At 40.7% G+C, this 19,217-nt stretch overlaps 1 long non-coding RNA gene across 1 annotated transcript; it reads left to right on the top strand.

The window, feature by feature from the left end:
- The first annotated feature begins 11,195 nt into the window (after positions 1 to 11,195).
- LOC141777092 (uncharacterized) lies at positions 11,196 to 14,511 on the top strand. Its single transcript, XR_012595844.1, has 3 exons — positions 11,196 to 11,283; positions 13,068 to 13,180; positions 13,396 to 14,511. It is a non-coding gene; the product is annotated as an uncharacterized LOC141777092 (long non-coding RNA).
- Positions 14,512 to 19,217: the final 4,706 nt, after the last annotated feature.

Genomic DNA, 19,217 nt, shown 5'->3' with positions numbered 1-19,217 from the left:
TTAAAATGAATTAAAACATAATAAAGTAGAATATAATAAAACAAATAACGGCATAAAAGCCAGGCTAAAAAGTTGTGTTTTCTTTTTAAAGATATATCTGCTCGGTCTCTGCTCTCCTGTATCCACTAATTCTGGCATTAGCGCTGCGCCTCTCACACTCTGGCTCCACCAGATCTGACCTTCAGAGCAAGGGGAGAGGTTGGTGCCTGGTATGGGAGCAGGGTGACAGTGCAGCACGGGGTGGGTGGGTGGCGGGGGACCGCAGTTTCTCAGAATAGACAAAGCCAGAGTCCAGCATTCCTGATAGGGAGATTGACTGTTAACTGTTGGCTGCGTCCAATTCTGCAAACGCCACGTAGATAAAGCCGAAGACGGCCGTTTGCGGCCACGGAGACGCTGTAACTTTTACAAACCCTGAGAGGCGACAGGCCTACTTTTATTAACACTAAAAGGGTTCGCTCTGTTTTCTCTCAACACACACAAACACAGAGAGAAACAAAACTGAATGAACGTCTTGACTTGACGGGTCGGCCATCTTTGTTGATGCCGTTATCTGTCGCCGTGGCAGACTGAGAGGTGTTTCCGTGATGGCTCAAACTTTCTTGGGCATCGGTGAGATAGAGCCGGGCCGGAGCTATTCTGGGACAAGGGGCTCTTCTGAGAGCCAGAGGCTGGTTTATGTACTATGTCACTTGCTGCACCATTTGAAAAAGCTGGCATGCTGATAACACATGAGGAGGAGATGAATCCCAAAGTCCCCAGAGCTGCCGGCTTTAAATAAGTCCACATTCTCCGGCACGTAAACACACACAAACACATAGTGAAGTGCATGCAGCGTTAACGTCGTCCCCCCAGCACATCTCTCTGCACGGCTACACTGCAGCCCTCTGCAACAGCTGACTTCTCAGAGCTACAGCTCTCCTTACGTCCCCAGTGTTCTTCAAAATCATTTAGACCCTAATGTGGCCAGGCCCATTAATGCTCATGTTTTCATTATTAGACATTTGTGCAGCTTTGAATTACCTCCCCGTATAAAATGACCAAACTAACGTGTGTAGGCCTCAGGCCCCACAACGCTGGGACCAAGTCCTCAGTTCACTCTGGTGGCCGGCCGGCCGGCCGTTTGGTGATGTGCAAGTGAGGAGCCGACATTTTGGGCATCAAGACTTGATCTGGGGGTCTGTCACAGTTGTTTTAGATCATCATGCACCGAATGCCGGCAGGCTTAGGCAGCGGGATGGAGAGAGATTGGGAATTATGACTGCAGTCATTCTCAGAGTCACCTCTCCATGTTCGGCTTCTGCACAGGTGGGCCTGTTCATCAGAAGCAATACGAAGTGTTACTTCACTATAGGGCTGCAAATAACGCTTGTTTTAATTGTCGATTAATCTGTCGATTATTTTAGTTGTTTGGTCTATAAAATGGTGAAAAATGTCGATCAGTGTTTCCCAAAAGCCCAAGATGACGTCCTCAAATGTCTTGTTTTGTCCACAACTCAAAGATATTCAGTTTACTGTCATAGAGGAGTAAAGAAACCAGAACATATTCATATTTAAGAAGCTGAAATCAGAGAATTTGGACTTTTTTTCTTTAAAAATTACTCAAACTGATTAATCGATTATCAAAATAGTTGCAGATTAATATATTAGTTGGTAACTAATCAATTAATTAATTGATTGTTGCAGCTCTACTTCACTACAATCAGCAAACGGCTTTTAAAATTAAAATCCTATTGTTATATTGTTCTATTGTTAAATCTATCTATCTATCTATCTATCTATCTATCTATCTATCTATCTATCTATTGTGCACTCTTTGTCTTGTTCGTCTCTTTTATGCAGTGGTGGAAGAAGTATTAAGACCTTTTACTTAAGTAAAAGTAGCACTACTACAGTGTAAAAATACTTTGTTATTAGTAAAAGTCCTGCTTTCAGAGTTTTAAATAGTAAAAGTATAAAAGTATTAGCATCAAAATATACTCAAAGTATCAAAATTAAAAGTACTCAGGGCCCATGTCGGTATAATATATATTATATTATTGAATTATAATTAGCGATGCATTAATGTGCTCATCACTTTAATGTTGCAGCTGGTAAAGGTGGAGTTAAGTTTAAGTGCTTTATATACTGCTGGGTAACTGAACCTGCAATAATACATCATAATGTATTATTTGGTATATTTGTTTTGATTTTATATTAATAATCTGAATATGCAAAATAACTAGTTACTAAAGCTGTCAAATAAATGTAGTGGGGTAAAAAGTACAATAGTTGCTTTCAAAATGGAGTGGAGTAAAAGTATAAAGGAAGATAAAATGTAAATACTCAAGTAAAGTACAAGTACCTCATAATAATACTTCCTCAATGGCTTTGGCTCATTATTTTAAACAGTCTTAACTTTCTCTAAACTGTGAGTGCAAATGTCACAACTGTTTGATGGGACATCACAACTCTGTTTCATGTCTGCAGAAGGTCGTAACTCAACCAAAACACTTCATTCATGCTTCTAAACCTACAATAGCTATTGTTTCAGTAAATTAGCCACCAAAATGAAAAGTTGTTTTGTCATTGCGTGAGCCGTCCTGGTCAAAATGATTAGTACTGTAGTAACTAAACAGAAACAGGATATGCACATGTGTGTTTACAGTTAATGTATTTGTGTAGCAATGTATTACATGTATTATAGAAAATTCACCTTTTGTTCATTCATGTAAAGTCAGAAACAGAAAATTTGCCACAAAATGAGCCAAAAAACAAAATCAGCAACAATAAAGAACCTGCTGTAGTTCAGTAAAAAAGACCCTTCATCATAGATATTTATGGAATATACATGCATGTCTGACAGATGTGGATAATTGAATGGATCATTTTGCACGTGACGGCTCAAACGATGAACGAATGTTTAGAAATTGTGACGAGGATAAAAATTTCACCAAGAATCAACTCATCAGTTTTGATCAGCAAGACACGTCCAAGGGGTTATTGTGTAAATTGTAGACAATTGTACTGACTCTTTTGCACACATGTGCTAAAACATGTGCAATTTGCTTGAATAAATTGAATTCAAATCTACTAACAAACTAACTGTTCATTGTTTTGAAAAAAATAATTGTCATTCAAGAAATGTTGCTGTAACTTTATACATTGTGCTCTGTGCTATAGGGCTGGGCAATATGACAATATACATCGTCTAAATGATCTAAAAATGTTTATCATTTATATTTTACTATATCGTTTCTATCGGCCTGTATTTATTTCTTTTTCTCTATAATTTCACTTTAAACTGTTTTGTTCATTTTGCACTCAAATTCTTAAAATGAGAAAATACTCCGTACTTCTGTCAAGTATTTAATTCAAACAGGAGTTTACAAAATAGACTTTACCAGGTGGTTATTTCATATAGACTATTTACTTATTGAATTAGCAGAAAGCATGATATACCGTGATATCATTTACATTAGTATCGAGATATGAAATGACCTTTATCATGATAGAAGATTTTGTGCACTCTTTGACCTTGTTTTTGTCTTGTTCGTCTCTTTTATGAACTCTTTTTCTTTCTGTAAAAAGTGCTCTATTAGTTTGCCTGCTCGCTTGAGAGCACAATAATATTACGATCCCAGTTTCGCTCTATAGCAGTGACCTAAAATGGGCGGCGGAGCAGTGTTTCATTTTGGATCAAAGCATTCACAGCGGGTGGATATTTCTGTAATCGCCTCGTGCCTGCCCACAATACCTTGCAGCAACTGTGTGGGCTCAGGTCTTAGCCGTCGGTTCATCAGAGTGGAGACGGGCTGACGCGTGGCACAAACACACTCTAAAGCCTCAATTACTTTTCCACACCCACTCCACCCCCCCTCTAACCTCCACCCACAGACACGCAGTAATAACACACACACACAGCAGAGTTAATCAGTCTTTTAGCGAGCCGTTTGGGGGTTTGATTCCTCAGCTATTAGCCTCTGGCTCCAGACAATACCGCCGTCTCTCATTGTACTAAGTTGTGGTCTGGGTCAGTGGGCCCGGCCTGCCCCGCCGGCCCTGCCCTCAGTATGCATGGCAGCCCTCAGCTGTCTTTCTATTTTGGGTGCGTGGAGGCATACCAGGGCCCAGCTGGGGCATCAGAGACAATGGGCATGCTGCCTTATCCAAACACAGGCCCGCAGACAATCTGACGCACTCCAGGATCCCAGAGAGAGCCCCGCTGCAGCCGCTCCTGCCCAATAAAGCAGCAGTAAAGGGTTAACAAGGCTGCACACACACTTAGACACATCACTCAGGAGCTTCCTTTACACACTACGATGAGCAATCTCTGCAAGGAGAGATACATGTTGTGTGATAACAGACAGGAATTCAGTGAAGAGTAAACACAGTTTATCCACCTTTTTATTTTTAGAACGGGACGCTTTTTCTTTCAAAGGTCTTTTTATTGATTATCAATAATGAATCAAACAGTAACTGTACAGTGAACAGATAACAACACATCCATTTACTCTCACACACACACAAGCAACCACAGGAATATATTCTAAATTATGAATAAATAAAATTGATATTGTAGACAACAATACAGCAAAAATATCTATTATACACCTTAACAGTAACAGTCGAGAAATAGAGTAAATAAAAAATTGATAAATAGAATAAGAAAATAAATAAAAAGAAAAAAGTAAATAAATAAAATACTATTAGTAATTATGATTAAATGAATACAATTCTATAAAAAATAAAATAAAATAAAATAAAGCTACTCAGAGATTACTGTAGTGGGTTTCTCAAAAAATATCAAGAAGGGGTGCCACACCTTGTAAAATATACTCTCTCTTCCCCGGGTAGTATAACGGATTTTCTAGATTCATACATGACATAATGTCTCTGATCTAATGTGATTGGGAACGAGGGGCAGAATCCTTCCACTTAAGTAAGATAGCTCGTCGAGCTAGTAGAGAAGAAAAAGCCAACAAGTTCAGTTTTGCTTTCGGCAAGTCTGAGGCGATGCCAAAAATGTCAGTCACAGGATTTGGCTCGATTTGGTGGTGAAGGGTTTCTGAAAGAGTTTGAACGACTGATGTCCAAAACTTAACTAAAGAAGGACACGACCAGTACATGTGAAGGAGTGAAGCAGGTGCACTTTTACATTCATCACACGTAGGGTCCACATCAAGGTACAATTGAGCTAATTTGATTTTAGTTATATGGATACGATGCACTAATTTAAACTGCAAAAGTGCACGTCGAGCACATGTTGAAGAGGAGTTTATCCGATTAAGGATTGAGTCCCACGTTTCATTCGTAAAAGTAGAAACTAAGTCCTCCCCTTTACAGACATGCCCACTTTATGATAATCACATGCAGTTTGGGTCAAGTCATAGTCAAGTCAGCACACTGACACACTGACAGCTGTTGTTGCCTGTTGGGCTGCAGTTTGCCATGTTATGATTTGAGCATATTTTTAATGTTAAATGCAGTACCTGTGAGGGTTTCTGGACAATATTTGTCATTATTTTGTGTTGTTAATTAATTTCCAATAATAAATATATACATACATTTGCATAAAGCAGCAGATTTGAGCGCTCCCATGTTGATAAGAGTATTAAATACATTTTACAATTTGAACAGATAAAAAATGTGCGATGAACTTTGGACAATCATTCGATTAATCACGATTGAATATTTTAATCGATTGACAGCCCTGATTGCGATATATTGTGATTTTTCAAATCTAATTTTAGGAAAACTGTTATAGTATAAAGAACACACCACCATAGGAAAAAATCAGAGTAAAAAAAAGGTGACTTTTTATACAATCAGAACAGTGGGATCTGCATTTGTATTCATCACAGTCTGTAACATCCAACATCATGGAACTACTGAGAGGGCGCATCCCTTCATCTGCAAATGAAATATAGTATTGACTGAGTTATTCTTTGCATGTAAACTATCAATTAAAAATCAATACAGTGTTTTTGAGAATCGATACAGTATCACAATATTTTCGATATATTCTTACACCCCTTATTTATCCTCTACACAAACATGTGTCAGAGCAGGTGGGAAAACAGGACCGTCTTAAAGTACGCAGATGACTGTTATTGTTAGTACGCTGCAGGACAATGAGACTCAGCCACGGCCCGGTCATGGACGACATTGTAAATGACATATCTAAAACCATGCATGAAAGTCATATCTATCAAGAGTCAGCCAGTGGAATGTCTGCAAACAAAAAGAGAACTCAACTGAACTTTGAAGCTAATTGTGAAACCGTGTGCAAAAAGGGGCACCTGTGTCTGCTTTTTTTTAGGAAACTTGCCTATTTCCACATTGACAAAACCATGATGACCTTACTTCATTGTGCTTTTATTGAATCAATCTTTTCTTTGTCTTTAGTGTCATGGTTTAGAAACATATCTTTTAAAGAAAAGTAAATCTCTGAATCAGAGCGTTTAAGTGTTCTAGTTGGCTGATTGTTGAAGTCCCCGTACACCAGACAGTTACAGCGGATAACCGGCTCCATTTTAAATGATGATTCCCGCCCTTTGCTCATTCAATTTCAGCTTCTTCCTTCTGGACGGAGGTTTAGTGTCCCAAGGTATAGGACAAAGCGGTCTAGAAATAGCTTTTTTTCCAGCAGCCATAATACAGACGCTATAGAAACAACGCTTGCTTATTTATTTATTCATATTTATTCATTGTATTTTACTGGTTTTAGTGATCAGTGGAGTGTTTTTATCACGTTTGTCTATTTTCTGTGTTTGTAAAACATGTTTCACAATGGTTACCTTTTATCTTTTTACTGCAAACCAAATCTACCTGTGAGTACAAATAAAGTAACCTGAACCTGAACCCTCGTACTGACCATCACGGCTATACAGAACAGTTCACACACACAGACATGATTTTTAATCTCTTATATTTCGGTTCCAATGAAATCACCGTTTCTAAACAGCGGCCCATGACTTCAGTCGCTCTGCTGGACTTTAAATAGACTTGGAAGGGAAACCTGTGGAGCTGCTTGGAAAGACCTTCAGTTAGTGACCTACAGAATCTGTCTGTCAGGGTGGACATAGCTTCAGCTAATTTACCGTCCATCCCGTTGGGGGTCTGCTAGAGACGACCCGGGATGCAGGTGGCAGCGGGGCTCGCCCTCTGACCATAATTGCTGTTTAGACAGAGCTGCTGTCACAATGAGAGGCATTTCAGAGAGCCGCGTGGCGTCTCTTTCACAGTTTACACAGGCTCCGAGCCCTCCTATATTTCCTTTATACACACACACACACACATTCACACACACACACACACAAACACTATCAGCACCTCTCGTCACCTGTCGCCCGTGGCAACTGCTCAAACACACAGAGAGAAGTGGCAGCACATGTGTTACACCATCAAATTGCAAGTTGAATTAATTCACGTGGGTGTCAGGCAGTTGAAGTGACACAGACAGAAATAATGGAAACAGATCACTCAGGGGGGGAATATCAGCTGAAGCAGAGAGACACACGGAGCCCGTAGGAGACCTGAGGCTCAACTCTCAAACTGTTCTGTAATCATAATTAGTCCAATAAGAGGATGTGCAAGTCTGATGATAGCTTTCTAATAAGTCATACATTATGTAGTTAGTAATAATGGCCTATAAATGGCTAATTTATCATTTGTTAAGGCTTCATCAGTAGTAAGTCATTCATAAAAAAAACATTTGAGTTGTTAGATTGTGGGAAAATGTTTTTGATGGATAAACATCCTCCTCCAACATCAAGTCAAGTCAAACTTTATATATATAGCACGTTTAAAAACAACCGCAGTTGATCAAAGTGCTGAACATGTACATAATAAAAATGAATACAAAGCAAGCAACAATAAAAACAAAGCAAAAACAGTCTTATTCATGACTTTGTCTTTTCACGCCTGGACTATTGCAGTGCTGTTCCCTTTTCTGAGTCGATCCTCAGTGGCTCGGCTTCAGCAAGAGTAGAATGCTGCTGCTCGAGTTTTAACTAAGACGACACGCAGGTCCCGTATCACCCCAGTTCTTGCCTCACTTCACTGGTTGACAGTTATATTCAGGATAGATTTTATTAAGATTCTTTTAATAACATTTAAGGCTCAACACGGTCTGGCCCCCAGTTATATCACTGAGTTTTTGACTCTGTACTCCAAGTCATAACCTAAAATACCGAAGCCGACCCTCGCTAGCTGTGCCGAGGTCAAGGCTGGTGAATATTTGTGACCGGGCTTTTGCCACCAGGACCCCTCGGCTCAGGAACTCTCTGCCTGAGGACATTAGGTTTGCTAGTATGGAGAGAACCTGCCAAAAATAAATGAATAAATGTAAATATATATATAGAAATTACTCGATAAATAAATACATTTCATGAAATATAGCAAAAATTATATAAAAGATAAATGTAGCCATTAATTAATTGATAAAATGTGACATAAATTGATATTTCTGTTTTTATTTGCTTCTTTATTTATGTATCTTTGTATAAATTCCCTTATTTAATTACTCTTCTGTTTAATTTTCCCTTTTATTTATTAATGTATTTATTTTTTATTAATTTTTTTAACGTATTTATTTATTTTTGCATTTGTTTTCTATTTATTTATTTATTTTTGCATTCATTTTTTAAATAGATTTTTAAATGTATGTATTTCTTTATGTATTTGTGCAGTTATTTATTTATATATTGGGCCATTTATATATTTATTCATTTATTTTTTTTAATTTGGCGGGTTCTGTCCTCCTTATAGCAGCACATTACCTGTTTTTAAATCATTGCTCAAAGCCTTTTTCAATGCCTGATTTGTAATTATTTTTTTTTTTGGTTAAGTTTGTCCTTATCCGATGAGAGGGTCGTACTGTCAGGGACAGAGGCTGTCGTATCCTGTACAGATTGTAAAGCCTCCTATAGCAAATTTGTGATTTTTGACATTGGGCTATGCAAATAAAATGTACTTAACTTGTGTTGGATTATTTTCTTTTGTTCTGTTTTTGCCTTTCTGCACATTATTATTTTAGTTCCTATCATTGTTTTTATCTTTGTAATTATACTTTGTATGTTATCTTTTTTGTTTTATTCTCATGTATGTTGTGAAGCACTTTGTACCCTTGTCTTCTTATTCCACTTCTTCTTCTTCTTCTTGTCACCTGCAGCCTTACATTACGGGCCACAATTGAAATAAGTCTCTGACTTTAAGGTGTCATCTTTGGCATTGCTGTAGTTGTGTGATTTAATGTCCTACTTCTCGTAGCCTAATCGAATAAACTAAACAAACTAAACCAAAATTGTGATGTGAATGTGAATGTGGGAGGTCTAAAGAATAAAAATGTTTGGGAATCCTGGTTTAAGGTGCCAACAGCTGACAGATATGAAAGCATTGTGGGTTTAAATCCAGCCAAGAGCGGCTGCCATGTGTCGTCCTTTTCTCCTCCTCCCATCATTCATGGATTTCTCCTTTTTTACCTTCAACCACTGAGGAAGAAGTTTAACCTAAATGTGTGCTCAGATTTACTAAACTGACTGGCTTGGCTCTAGTTTTTTTTCAGTGTCTTTACCAGCAGAGGGCCTCAACCTCAGTCCCACCTAAAGCCTCCACCTCAGGCCTCTGAGAGATCCTGCCAACGTTTAACAGCTAGTCGGAGCTATGTGGGGCCCCAGGATGTTGAGCAGTAAGAAGCTGGAGCAGCAGCAGGTGAAGAGAGTCCTGAGGGAGAAGCCTGCTTCACTCTCCGAGACGTAACAGAAGGATCAGCTCGGCATTCAGAGAAGTGCTACTTCCCGGCAGCGGGCCAGACACTTGGACAGCTGGCACAGAGAGTGTGCGTGTGTGTCTCAATCCTCCTCTTCTATCACGCTGCATTTAGCGCACAATACTACAGTGTGTTAGCAGTCTGTTGTCATCTCCTAATTGGCAGTATCAGAATAGTGTGAACATCAGAAGTTGGAGTCCTCTTACCTGCGGCTGATGACAGAGCAGAGGTGAAAGAAGATCTGAATGTGCAAAAACAGATTTTTGTAGAGAGGTGAGATGTTACAGGTCTTTATGTCAACTGCATGTCTGTCAGATGTGAAGCTAATTTGACCTTTAGGTGAAACTTTACTGACCAATGCTACCCTCTACTGCCACAGAGCATTAATCACAGTCACCACTTCCTCTGAAATGTGTAACACAGTAGCTGCGTTCAGTGATGGAAGAAGTACTCAGATCATAAGTAAAAGTAGCAATACCACAGTGTAGAAATACTCTTTTAGAAGTAAAAGTTATGCATTCAAATTAGGGCTGTCAATCGATTAAAATATTAAATTTTTAATCTGTTCAAAATGTACCTTAAAGGGAGATTTGTCAAGTATCTAATACTTTTATCAACATGGGAGTGAGCCATTTCAGTGTATGAGCCCTCTCAAAGTAGTTCCATGATGTTGGATGTTACAGACTGTGATAAATGCAAATGCAGTTCCCACTGTTCTGATTGTATAAAAAGTAAGTTTACTCAGATTTTTGCATATGGTGGTGTGTTCTTTATACTATAACAGTTTTCCTAAAATTAGATTTTAAAAATCACAATATATCACAATTAGGGCTGTCAATCGATTAAAATATTTAATTGTGATTAATCGCATGATTGTCCAAAGTTCATCGCACATTTTTTATCTGTTCAAAATGTACCTTAAAGGGAGATTTGTCAAGTATTTAATACTCTTATCAACATGGGAGTGGGCAAATATGCTGCTTTATGCAAATGTATGTATATATTTATTATTGGAAATGAATTACCAACACAAAACAATGACAAATATTGTCCAGAAACCCTCACAGGTACTGCATTTAGCATAAAAAATATGCTCAAATCATAACAAACTGCAGCTCAACAGGCAACAACAGCTGTCAGTGTGTCAGTGTGCTGACTTGACTATGACTTTCCCCCAAGTGCATGTGATTATCATAAAGTGGGCATGTCTGTAAAGGGGAGACTCGTGGGTACCCATAGAACCCATTTTCATCCACATATCCGGAGGTCAGAGGTCAAGGGAGACTTTTGAAAATTACCATGACAGTTTTTCCTCTCTAAATTTGCACGGGGGGGGAAGGGAGGGGGTTGATGGTTGTACATCAATCTCTACAGTGAACTCTGGTGCATTGTGCCACACACTCTGCCACCTACCGGCCAGCTGGTGGAAGTGCAACACTAATTCCTTAAAACCAAGATGGCCTCCGGATGACCAGAAACTCAGAGCAGCTCATTAATATCTCTTTTCCTTCTTCAGTAGGAGACACTAGCAGGTAAATATAATGTGGCAACATTAAGGAACAACTAAGGAGTATTACAGTTGTTAAAATGTCCAAATATTGATTCTATGTTGGGAGAAAATGACAAGTAATCATCTGTCCACTAAATTAGACATCATGCATCACTGTCCCTTTTCAAATCAGCCATGTTGACATGTCATAGCAGGTAAACACAGGTGTAATTGATCAAATTAATTATGTTTCCGTTACATTTAGTGTTTCACAGCCATTCCAGTGAGCCAGCATGCACGATACCAGGATCCTGGTCCACCTTAATGGATCACGGCCATAATTAATGTTATTATTCACACCTGTGTTTATCCTGCAATGACATGTCAAAATCGCTGCTCTGCAAAGGGCCTATTAATCTGTTAATATGACTGCAACATACTGAAAGAAACATGAAAATACTTCATCCGCAGTAACTTTTTTTTTGGCTGTAAATCAATTTGATTTATTTTTATTAGGATGCAACTTGCAGTTTTTGTTACAAAAACAATATTTTGACAATATTTTTCTGATATTTTTGTAGAAAATATAAAAAAAAACAGCCTGGTGGAGGTGGAGGTAGGGGGGTCTGGGGGAGTCAGGAACTAGGTTCAACATTTTTGCCTTGCATTAAACAGTAGGATATTCTCCTGGAGAATATGTTAAAATGTGTGAACTCACTAATTTAACAGAATTAAAAATATTTATATTATTTGTTAGTTTTCACAAAATATGTGATTTTATTCATTGGTTTGTTAAATACGTAAACGCATGCTGTCCACCCAAGTGTACATGTGGGAAACTATTTATAATATGCATGTTTGTTTTTTTTAAGTAATATTTTTTCATACCTAAAGAGGAATAAATCCAGATTGAGGTTGTTATAATTCATGCATGAAAGGGTTAAAAAAAAAAAAAAAAAAGTTTCATTGATCTTTTGATGACTCCAACTGAAGTGGAAGTTTATCATCACACACAAACCTCCAAACCTGTATGTTAAGATTTAATGTAGACTGTTGTGCAGTGTGAGATTAGATGATGAAGAACGCTCATGTTTTGGCCCTAGTTGGTTACGTAGTATTTTTTTCCTCAATGCCCAATACGTTTTTTAACATTATTTAGAAAGTTATACGTAACTTTTTCTAAATTTAGAGGTTGTTTTTTTTATCCCAGTTGGCGATTAATTTCATAGACAACTAATCGATTAATCGTTGCAGCTCTAAAAGATGTTATCCTCGTTGAACTATACTGCTCGCTGCTTTGTCTCAGAGAAGAAGCTTGACAAGTGATTATTTGAACATCTTTTTATTAGTGCTGTCAAAGTTTACGCGATAACACAAATTTGTTTTAATGCCACTAATTTCTTTCTTCTTTCTTAAGGAATCCATTGGTACCAACCATGTCATACTAGCTTGTCACGAAATAGGATAAATAACGCACCAAAATTGCGCTAAATTTTGGCGAGGAAAAATTTTGTGTTGTTAATTGATTTCCAATAATAAATATATAAATACATTTGCATAAAGCAGCATATTTGTCTACTCCCATGTTGACAAGAGTATTAGATATTTGACAAATCTCCCTTTAAGGTACATTTTGACCATGTAAAAAATGTGTGATTAATGATTAATTAACTGTGGACATTAATGCAATTAATCACGATTAAGTATTTTAATTGATTGACAGCCCTACTTTAAGTTAATGGTACCACAGACATGGCAACACACACATGCAGTCTCTATGATGACATGTTGTATCATTACAGTAATCCTTTGTGTCTATTGTTGCAGAGCTTCACCAGCAGAGGACGCCATCCTCCTTTATGTGACCATCATTGACATCACAGTTTGAATCTGTTCACATGTGGTCAGCTCAGTCTGAGAGGAAGCACAAAAGGAACCTTGTGAGTGAACTGCACCTTGCAAGCAGCTGGTTTTATGGCTTTAACAGAAACAAAAGAAAAGTTAGATTTTTACCAAAATAAAAGTATTTTAGCACATTATGAGTCAGCGTTGGTCTCATGTGAACCCTGATACACTCGCCTATTCACTGATAGAATCAAGGTAATTCCACCTAGCAGTCATTAACACGGTGTTTCTCTATATTTCTCAATGACAGGAAGGGGCTATCTCATAGGAAGTGGAAGTAGGAGCGTCCCTCTCTCTCTCTCTCTCTCTCTCTCTCTCTCTCTCTCTCTCTCTCTCTCTCTCTCTCTCTCTCTCTCTCTCTCTCTCTCACACCCCCATGGTCGCCCACTCGCCTTCCCATCCTGTAGCTGTGAGCGCTGCGAGCCAGGAACACCCCCTCTCCGCAGGGCCATGGCTGCCTGCTAGTATTTTGGTAATCGTCATCCTCCCTGACCTGCTGGCCCGATCCTGGCGCCAGGAGTCTCCACGCCTCCCCTCCACCTCCCAGAGCCAACTACCCCCGACCCCACGGATAATTCGGTCCAGCTGTTGCAAGGTGCCTTGCCTGCTCCCACCCACTATACTCACACTTGCTTCTCATACAGTTTTGTCTCAGGGAGGAAAAAACAAAAACCCTGGCTTTGGGCTTTTTTGGAGGCCTCTCAAGTCTTTGCATGGGGTCTCACTGGTGCATAAAATAAATCCAAGTCAATCACAGGCCTGGTTCCTGCTCTGCAACAAATCAGCGCTGTGTCTGGATTTGATGTTGCAATATGGAAACACACATATTCAGTGAGTAGGGAGTCTGATATTCTCTTCACGAGTGTCACTGACCTGAATGTCTCTCATTCCTCCGACCGTCCAGTCTTAATGAAGTGGAATGTGTGTCACTGTTAAACGAGAGGACAGAATTGAGGTTTGTCCCTCAGCAGAGCCATCTCCTCATTGGAGTCACATGAAGAGCATGTGCGTCCTCGATGATCAAGTGATACAGCGAGGGGGGATTGAGACTTATTGCCAAGGAATGTTTGACGAGTAAGAAAAAAAAAAGGCCTTGATTTGATCATTTTCCTCCTGCGTTGAATTTGTGTAGCAGGAAGAGTAGCGTTTTCTTCTTCTTTTGTATACTTGAGTGTTTTTGGCATTTGAGGGCTGTGTGTAAAATAAGGTGCCTCTCTGTCTATGGCCTAACCACAGTGGGACTTTGGACTGAGATGGAGGGGAACCCCCAAGCTTTGATCCCCACTCCGCAACCCCAGCACTGCTGAGTAACGGCCAACGACCGAGTGTGTGTGTGTCACAGAGGTTTGGATTGTTTTTTTCACGGTGGTGGCGGTGGTGGTCGTAGTGGTGCGGTTGCCTCGTAGAACAGCAGTGGATGGTTGTCGGAGACAGAGGCCTGATAGAGGGGGGGTGGGGGAGTGGTACAAAGAGCCGTTCTGGTGGAACTATGGAGGAAAATAGTTCATGCTGCACTGGGATTTCCTGCCTTTGCCCTGGCTAGCCCCCACCTCCCCTCCCTCTCTCTCGCCTGTCTACCCGCTCTGTTCTCGACGCCCTACAGCAGTATGGAAACTGCTCGGACAATATTTCAGCTGTAGATGGGTGAAGCAATAGATTTAATGAAAGGGACTGCAGAGAGATTCAGTGTTGATCCAGACTTATGCAATCAGGTTTCCATTTAAAGCGGCAGTAGGCAGTATATTTTTGGCATCATTGGGTAAAAAAATCCATAATAACCTTTCAGCATATTGTAATTCAAGTTTTCTGAGAGACTTCTGACCTCCTCATGGCTCTGTTTTCAGGCTTTAAAACATCTAGCCCCGTGACGGGAGACTTTGACCAATCACACGTCATTTCAGAGAGAGAGAGCGTTCCTATTGCCTGTTCATTCAACGGAGGCAGCTGTCAATCACTCGTGAACTCCGATCAAACGGTCAAACTAGGCATCGCTGATCAAATATGAATCAATATTCTGTTACTGTAATGCCTATTTCTCTCCTCAAATGTTTTCAGAAACATCTTGTAGTGAACTGTTTAGCTGTAAAATGAGAAAGTTTGCTCCGGCTGGTGGGCGGTGCTTGGTATTTCCTTAACTGATCCAAGGCCTATAGAAAGGAGGATGGGTCACGTGTCATCAACGCATCATATCTTAGGGGGTATAACACATGCGCAGTCAAATCTGGCCTGCACTCGCCGAAATTGAGCCAATCGCAACGCACGACCGCAGCTTCAGCTACACTGCGCCATGCCCCATACCCCATACCCCAAGACCCATGTCCGCCCGTGACCCAGCCTCCTTTCCATAGGCCTTGAACAGATCTCAACATGGCTGCTGGGTCACAAACTTTCTTATTTTACAGCTAAACAGTACACTACCAGATGATTCTTAAAACATTTGAGGCGAGAAATAGTCATTACAGTAACAGAATATTGATTCATATTTGATCAGCGCTGCCTAGTTTGACCATTTGATCGTGGATCGCGAGTCATTGAGATTGATTGTGATTGATTTAAAGCCTGAAAACAGAGCCATGATGAGGTGCAGAAGTCGCTTAAACACTTGAATTACAATATACTGAAAGGTTATTATGGATTTTTTGCCCAATTATGCCAAAAAATATTCTGCCTACTGCCGCTTTAATGAAAAGGACTGCAGAGAGATCCAGTGTTGATCCAGACTTTTGCAATCAGGTTTCCAGCTACAGGCGTTAGTGCAGAGGAATAGTTTTGACTGCGTCTCACTGACATTGACATGCAACATGTCATCTGATATCTTATCATACACAGCTGGAATACACATTGCTTCGCGCCGACATTGGTGCTGTGAGTGGAAGCACGAGACAGCCACACTCGTGTTAAGTGTAGAAAGGACAGGTGCGTCACCATTTGGCCGCCCTCAGACGTATCGCATGGGTGTCAAAGAGGAGGTGGACAGGGGACGAGGGGGTCTTATGAGGGGTTTAATGTTTAAACCAGTCCCCCTTCTCTTTCAGGGCTTTGATCTAAGGTGTCAGTGGCGGAGCTAGGGGGCATGTGTCACTCATTAGCAGTGTGGTGAGAGTGTGCTGGCTCACAAGCAGAGTGGAGAGGATGCTGTGAAAAATGGCTGCTCATGGGGTGTTTTCCTGCTAATAAACCCTGAGGGTGGCGTCAGGGCTTGAGGGGGGTGGGGAGCTGAAGGAGAACTGGAGGAAAGAAGCAGTGCAGTTCACTTTAATAAGTGTTGAGCATCGCGTTACCCTGCACACACTTATGCTAAACTGATAGCACAGGAAGTCGAATAGACGATTTCATTGAAAGGCCCCGCTGCCAGCGCTCACTGTCTTGGGAGGGGAGGGAAATGGAAACCAGATGTCTGAGATCCACCGTGAATATGTCAAAGCTCTCAGACTATGTCAGTTCCTCCGCGTCCCATTGGTGGACTGAATCTTTTCTGCACTGTCATCAGTAATGTCTATAATACTCCCTCCCAGTGGACATCTCATACAGTCTTTGGCTGCAGCTCCGAACCTGGAGACTCCGGGAAAGAAGCTTCACTGTTCCAGAAGATGATTTTTTTTTCCTCTGTTCCTTAGGTTTCAGACCTCACCACATTCCTCAAATTTCAGGGTAACTTCCCATATCCCAAGGCTCAGTCGGGTGGCAAATCTCTCAGCACTCCTTTGTGGATAGATTGCTTTCTCTTGCTTGAGAAAATAACAAGCTATAGAGTAATGACTTAACAAGCAACAGGATAATGGCTTCAGCATGTGCAGGACTGTGTCTGTGTGCGTGCATAGATTTTCGCCTGAGTGTGTGTGTCTATTGTTTGGGAACCAACTGTGCAGAATCAACTGGTTCTCTGGAGTTGTTTGAAAGCTGGACCGCTGATGAATCAGCCGCTCTGCCCCCCCCATCCCCACAGGTCTGGAGCCTCGGAGGCTTTGGGGGAATCAGCAGCAGCCCCCCGGTGCGTCACAATGACAGGGACGGCCTGTGGGGGGGGGGTGTCAGTGGGAGTGTCGGGTGTTTTCCATCATAACCAGCTGCTGCGTATAGGCCTCCCACACAGAAGAGCACTCCTCAGTGGTGTAAACGCCTGTGTGTTCACCTACGTCTGTGTTGGAGACGGTGTGACAGCATTGCGTGGTGATCTGTGACAACATGACAGCTGTATATGTACTCTGTGTGAGTGTACATGAGGCAGATTGTTGGTGTTTACTGGGGTGTTTTGATGCCGTACATCTGTTCCTGCTGCACTCTACCTCCTCTTTGATCCCCATTGCAACAAATGGGAAGCAGTCGACACCTCTGTCTCTCGTACCGGTGTTGCTTTAAGAAACTGTGATCTGGCTTTTCATGGGAAATGACACGCAACAGACACTATGATGACTCAATTGGCAATCCTCTCTTCCTGACAGTGATTTTCACGTGTGCGACACATTTAGTCATGACATGATCCGGCTTGCCCGAGTAGTAGCTTCTCCTTTTTCACACATCGCTTTCTAAGTTTCAAATCAAAGCTTGAAACGTACGGAACGAGTGGGAAGACGATATGTTTCCCAGCACACACCACCTGATGGTGTTTACACACTGTTAGCACCATGACATGTCCTGACATGTGGGCACAAATCCGCGTTACCTCTTTCATAATGCTCTGACAGAGCCTCAGGCAACAGCTCAACGTCCTTTTGCACCTTGTCTGGGAAAATATGCTCAGGTGCGTTTACAGGTGATATTTCCTCCTCTGTCAGGTGGAGAGGAGTCTTAAGTATGGGCTTTAACAGGTGGGAGTGACTTTCTCTGTTTAGTTTTTGGCTGTATGGGTGGGTCCACCACTTTAGTCCAGACTGAAATATCTCAACAGCTTTGGAGGGATTGCCATTAAGTTTTGCACAGACATTGTGTTTGCTGGTTTGCCCTAAAACACAAAGCACAGCTGGGGCTGATGGGAATGTCATTAGCTTTGCTTTGTTTTTGGTCTTAAACTAAAGCACTGGACAAATTAAAATGTTGACAAGCTGAAAAGTTAAGGAATCACCAAACTATTGCAATTCATCCTGAGGAGGCAGCCCGGTCACACGAAAAGGCGTATGAATGACACGATAATGCGCAAGACAAAAAGCGTGCAATAAGAACGCCGTTCTTGTTTTTGGTGTGTCATTTGTGCGCCTTGTAGTCTGTGCTGACAATGTGACGCAATGCAATGTAAATCATTTGCATGAATATGCTACGCTCAGACGTGGTGACGTAGAATAAAAAGTGAGAAAGACTGCTTATGGCGTGCAGGACGGGTCCAACAAACACAGGACTAGGAGACCGATGTTTGAGACCGGTGTTTTGTTTTGTAAGTTACGTTAGTGACGTTAGTGACGTGTTTTTTAGTGACGTTTGTTTCGTGTTTTTAGTGACGTTTGTGATCTGTTTTTTACTGGCGTTTGTTTCGTGTTTTTAGTGACGTTTGTTTCGTGTTTTTAGTGACGTTAGTGACGTTTGTGATCTGTTTTTTACTGGCGTTTGTGACGTGTTTTTAGTGACGTGTTTTTAGTGATGTTAATGACGTGTTTTTAGTGACGTTTGTGATGAGTTTTTAATGACGTCAGTGACGATTGTGATGTGTTTTTTAGTGACGTTGGTGATGTGTTTTCCGTACTCATGGTACATTGTTTCCGAACATTTTATTTTTTTTACTAGTTTACGTAGGCTACTTATTACTAAGCAAAAATTCATACATGTTATTCCTATGGTCTAAGTCCAAAAAATATTAGTAAACATGAACAACTCTTTCTCAAAAATCCCCAAACTAGAGTGAGCATTTTAGCATGCTTAGCATTGAGCTCAAAGCACCACAGTGCCTACTGTAAGTACAGCCTCACAGAGCTGCTAGCATGGCTGTGGACTGTCTTGTTTGGTTAAAAAGAGTTGCATTAGATTTATGATTGTTTTTATTTTTCATTCTGTTAAGGTCAGAAGAAAATGTGTTTTGGTTTCTTTTGTGTTGAGCAGACGTGCTGCTCCTCGGCCTGCTGAAATGCCACACAAGAATTTGGG

The sequence above is a fragment of the Sebastes fasciatus genome, chromosome 1 (genome assembly GCF_043250625.1).
Source record: "Sebastes fasciatus isolate fSebFas1 chromosome 1, fSebFas1.pri, whole genome shotgun sequence".
NCBI classification, from domain to species: Eukaryota; Metazoa; Chordata; class Actinopteri; order Perciformes; family Sebastidae; genus Sebastes; species Sebastes fasciatus.
The sequence above is the reverse complement of the archived record's forward strand: the minus strand, read 5'-3'. Positions and strand labels throughout refer to the sequence as shown.